Source organism: Lepisosteus oculatus, unplaced genomic scaffold, assembly GCF_040954835.1.
Source record: "Lepisosteus oculatus isolate fLepOcu1 unplaced genomic scaffold, fLepOcu1.hap2 HAP2_SCAFFOLD_39, whole genome shotgun sequence".
Classification (NCBI taxonomy): Eukaryota; Metazoa; Chordata; class Actinopteri; order Semionotiformes; family Lepisosteidae; genus Lepisosteus; species Lepisosteus oculatus.
The window spans coordinates 993,484-999,025 of NW_027167923.1; the positions used below are offsets into that span (position 1 = coordinate 993,484).

At 47.8% G+C, this 5,542-nt stretch overlaps 1 non-coding gene across 1 annotated transcript; it reads left to right on the forward strand.

The window, feature by feature from the left end:
* Positions 1-2,752: 2,752 nt before the first annotated feature.
* Positions 2,753-2,835, forward strand: trnal-cag (transfer RNA leucine (anticodon CAG)). Its single transcript has one exon. It is a non-coding gene; the product is annotated as a tRNA-Leu (tRNA).
* Positions 2,836-5,542: the final 2,707 nt, after the last annotated feature.

Here is a 5,542-nt window from a genome sequence, read left to right on the forward strand (position 1 = left end):
CACGGCTTTCATGCGACTGGACATTTCTTTTCTGGAGCGAATTCACTTTCAACTTCAAGAAATTCACACAACTTGCGAAATACGAAATACAAATCGGGCTCATCGCTGCACAAGAAATACCGCCGGCTGGCAAGAAAATGACAACGGTGTTTTTCCTTAACGAAAAACTTCCCATGGAGAAAAACAACGGCTGTGCGTCTCTGTCGGCTTGATTCAGTTTAATGCAAGTATTCATTCTCCTCCTGGAAAATACAGCTTGCGAAAGATGAAATACAATTCTTGGCTTTTCTGGGTGAGTGCAGAAGAAATCCTGCCGGCTGGCAGAAGAATTCCAGCCTTTTTTACTCTTTAACCACAAACTTGCGAATGATACAAAGCAAGCGGGGTGCGTTTCTGTGCAGCTGTTAACTGAACAGCTGCTGCTTCAAGCCCACCCAGGGCTCATTCCGATTTCAACATCATGCCCCCTGAAGGTAGACTGGATTTCTTTGCGAAGCATTCACCTTTTGGACGTTTCAGGAAAGGTGCGTGTCGATGCCAGACTTGAAAAGCTTTCCATACAAAGAAACAACATAGTGCTTTTGATTGATGGGAAACGGCAAGAGCGGTTTGAGCAGCTCCGGCCTCTCAACCGCTTTACAATGTGATCGGCACCTCGGTAGCCAGTTTAGAAGGCTGAAAAGGATGCTGGAAGCACAGCGACGTTCTAAAACCAGCGCTTGAAAAGCATCTGCATACATAAAATGTCCATTTCCCCAAAGCTGAATCTGCATCTTCAGAAGATTGTCAGCTATACGTTTTCGTTCTTTGTTTCCTTTTTTTACGACAAGCTTTCGAGAAATGAACTGTCTATTGTGATGAAGGCTGCATTAGAAATTGTGCATCTAGCTTAGTTCAATGAAATCGGGAGGTGCACCTGTCTCAAGCGGATGGCTCTTTGCAGGCACACTACGGAAACCTGCGGGCGCAAGTTGGGAGAAGTGACTCTTGCAGAGTGTTGAGCTTCGAGAAGAGGGCTCCGCTCAGGAAGATATTTCCACATGTTGAAGAGTCGCTTTTCGCCCTTTCTTTCCCACATTTTTCCAGTGCGGTTATTGATCGCGTTCAAAATGTTTTCCCAACGTACGTGTTACCTGCAAAATCACAGTGAAACTGTTATGCCGAAAAGATTCCTAATAGTTATTGTATTAGAATAGCTCTCCAATTTCTTAGCCTTCGTACACGCAATGTTTAAGGAAACGCTAGAGTAAATGAAACTGTAAATAGACAGGAGCTCTTCTTAGTTTTCATACAAGTTATGATGGCTGCAGCTCCTATCTGCGTCCGGGTGACCGGAGCCAAGGGATTATCTGCGGAACCTTTGATTTATCTCTCGGGCAAGGAGCTAGATACGCCCTTTTCATCTCGGTTTGATCACACCTGTGCATTAAAACGCAGTGCTCGGTACCATCGAGGTGTAAGAGGTTCAAGGATGAGCGGGAAACTTTGTTAATAAGGAGACGGGCACCGCCCAACGTGGGGCTCGAACCCACGACCCTGAGATTAAGAGTCTCATGCTCTACCGACTGAGCTAGCCGGGCGCCGGTGGAGCTGGTGGTTAACTTGTCCCTGTTGACGGCAATTTGACAAGGTATACTTCCTGGCTTTTCATCATGTGCTGACCGGATTCGAGAGTAGTACACCCTGTTCTTTGTTGATTACTGTACCTCCAGCAGCGCAAATGTCAGTAATCATTGAAATGTACGACCTACAATCTCCTCAGCATGCCCGCGTGGACTCCTCAGTGATCATCCTTCTACGTTCTGCTGTAGTTTTCATGCAAGTGAAAACCGTGCTCCAAATAACAGCGGCACAGTTGTATCCTGCGGTAAGCATTCTTCTAATTCCATCGTTTTGCTCCAGGTAAAAGGTAGCGCATCATAGTGTTGATATTCCAAGGTTTCAGAGTCCGTATTGGATGGCTTGGATGCAGACATCGCTCAGAGCTCCCAGTATGATTTTCCCGAGTTCAGTTTTGCAGTGTTTTAGTGCTTTACTACTTCCAGTGGGCCTTTGAATGCTCTGCTAAGTAGAGACGTGACATAATTACTAATGCGACCGAGTGTGCTGGCTGTTCCTGGTTCGTAATGATTAACGCGAGAAATCAATATAAACATAACTGCTTCGATTTCGAGGTTCAGTTGAAGCTTTCAAAGAAACTATCAAAGACCTCAGAACAACCGAAGACACATTTGGTCATCTCCGTATTGGTGAAGATTAAAGAGTCCCGCAAGTGTCAAGCTTGCACAAACACACACGAGAGAGAAACTCAGGACAGAATTTAAAGAAAGGGAGATGCAGACTATTTGAAGGCACTTTGCTAACCTAATGGCACGCTTATGAATCGTGCATAGGACACATGTAGCAGAGGATGGTTTCGATCCATCGACCTCTGGGTTATGGGCCCAGCACGCTTCCGCTGCGCCACTCTGCTGACGGCCTCTCTGCGTGTGGCGCACAACTGCTCTTTTTATTTCCTACATAAGTGATGAAAGAGTTGAAAGTTTCAACGACAAACGCAGACGTCACTTTGAGCGCTTGGTGTTGTAGCACAAATCATCACATGCTGCTCTACACTGGATTATAAAAGCCGACACATTTTCCAAACATTTTAATGCTGGAGTCACACTGTAGTATTAATAACAGTGCGATACTCGAGGAGCGTAGTGGGATCGCGGTGGCTCATCAGACCGCCCCGGGACAGGGGGCCCGCGTCAGGATGGCCGAGCGGTCTAAGGCGCTGCGTTCAGGTCGCAGTCTCCCCTGGAGGCGTGGGTTCGAATCCCACTCCTGACAAAAAGCTTGCTCAGTGCCGTCTCCAGTCGGGTGCAAATGGGTGAAGCAGCCTGCCGCGGGGAACGTGCGACGATAGGCGTAGGTGTATCCCCTGCCTCTTCCGATTTAGCTCGTGCTCCATAGGATGGAAGCGGATGCTCTGGCTTTTTGACTCGAATATAACCTGATCACAACAGAAGGCCGTGCAGCCCAGTGCTGGTTTAAGAATGCCTCGTGTCTTCAGGCCCCTATTCCTTCAGGTTACCCCTTTGGAATAGTCGTCCGAAAAAGACGGGAAAGGAAAAGCATGTAAGCTCCCACACACTGCGTTAGCATTAGCGGTTGGAATCTGATGGGAGAAAAGCAACCTGGCTCGCCGTCAAGCAATCCATCCCTGGTCTCCCACGTGACAGGCGGGGATACGCACCACTATACTAACGAGGAGCGCTTGCTTGGCGCTTGAAGACACTTCCTCTTGCGGCTACTACTGTTTCCGGTTTCGTCTTTTCTTTTCATTCCTCCCAGAGGAGCGCATGAAAACGTTTCCATCTGCGCCATCCTCACCCCTCCAATGCTATGGTCCCTGCTCCTCCTGGTGCACTGCAAACACTCATTCAGCCGGTTCTTTCAGTTTGAATACTTAGGTCTTCAAAGGCTGGAAGTAGGGCGCAAGACATGCCAATGCCAAAAGCGTGGCAGTGTGCTTCCAGCTGTGAAATGTCACTGGTGGATGTTGAAGACATTACTTCCAAGGCAGCAGGTCCAAGCGATTTAGCGTTTGTACAAGAAGCAGGAAGAGAGAAACGGCACTCCGCCTTTTTCTGGGCAGGCCGAAGCGACAGGAGAAGGGCGCCGTAGTCGGCAGGATTCGAGCCGACGCGGGGAGACCCCAATGGCTTTCTAGCCCAGCGCCTTAACCGCTCGGCCACGACTATAGGGAGCGCCGCCGCCGCCGGCTTGCGATCATTTAACACGGAGGGCGAGGCGGCGGCGGTAACCTTTTTCAATGTCGCTCTCCGTTTCCCCCCCAAAAAAGCCAAATCACATGCTAGCACTCGGACACCCTTCAGAAGACTGAAGGGTGGCTTAAAGCTGGAAGGATTAGGTCTCCTCCTTCCGACGCGACAATCGAACTTCCTTAGGCAGAGAGAAAGCAACATCGAGGAGCGTCAACAAGACTTTAGAAGCTGCGACACACGCCACTTTCAGTCGCAGACACAGCAGTTTTAAAGGCAGGAATCGCCTTTGCGAACGCCATGAGAAACAGAACGCAAGCTCAGGTCCTGCGGTTTAACAAACAGCCACGGCTTTCAAGCGACATTTCTTTTCTGGAGCGAATTCACTTTCAACTTCAAGAAATTCACACAACTTGCGAAATACGAAATACAAATCTGGCTCATCGCTGCACAAGAAATACCGCCGGCTGGCAAGAAAATGACAACGGTGTTTTTCCTTAACGAAAAACTTCCCATGGAGAAAAACAACGGCTGTGCGTCTCTGTCGGCTTGATTCAGTTTAATGCAAGTATTCATTCTCCTCCTGGAAAATACAGCTTGCGAAAGATGAAATACAATTCTTGGCTTTTCTGGGTGAGTGCAGAAGAAATCCTGCCGGCTGGCAGAAGAATTCCAGCCTTTTTTACTCTTTAACCACAAACTTGCGAATGATACAAAGCAAGCGGGGTGCGTTTCTGTGCAGCTGTTAACTGAACAGCTGCTGCTTCAAGCCCACCCAGGGCTCATTCCGATTTCAACATCATGCCCCCTGAAGGTAGACTGGATTTCTTTGCGAAGCATTCACCTTTTGGACGTTTCAGGAAAGGTGCGTGTCGATGCCAGACTTGAAAAGCTTTCCATACAAAGAAACAACATAGTGCTTTTGATTGATGGGAAACGGCAAGAGCGGTTTGAGCAGCTCCGGCCTCTCAACCGCTTTACAATGTGATCGGCACCTCGGTAGCCAGTTTAGAAGGCTGAAAAGGATGCTGGAAGCACAGCGACGTTCTAAAACCAGCGCTTGAAAAGCATCTGCATACATAAAATGTCCATTTCCCCAAAGCTGAATCTGCAGCTTCAGAAGATTGTCAGCTATACGTTTTCGTTCTTTGTTTCCTTTTTTACATGACAAGCTTTCGAGAAATGAACTGTCTATTGTGATGAAGGCTGCATTAGAAATTGTGCATCTAGCTTAGTTCAATGAAATCGGGAGGTGCGCCTGTCTCAAGCGGATGGCTCTTTGCAGGCACACTACGGAAACCTGCGGGCGCAAGTTGGGAGAAGTGACTCTTGCAGAGTGTTGAGCTTTGAGAAGAGGGCTCCGCTCAGGAAGATATTTCCACATGTTGAAGAGTCGCTTTTCGCCCTTTCTTTCCCACATTTTTCCAGTGCGGTTATTGATCGCGTTCAAAATGTTTTCCCAACGTACGTGTTACCTGCAAAATCACAGTGAAACTGTTATGGCGAAAAGATTCCTAATAGTTATTGTATTAGAATAGCTCTCCAATTTCTTAGCCTTCGTACACGCAATGTTTAAGGAAACGCTAGAGTAAATGAAACTGTAAATAGACAGGAGCTCTTCTTAGTTTTCATACAAGTTATGATGGCTGCAGCTCCTATCTGCGTCCGGGTGACCGGAGCCAAGGGATTATCTGCGGAACCTTTGATTTATCTCTCGGGCAAGGAGCTAGATACGCCCTTTTCATCTCAGTTTGATCACACCTGTGCATTAA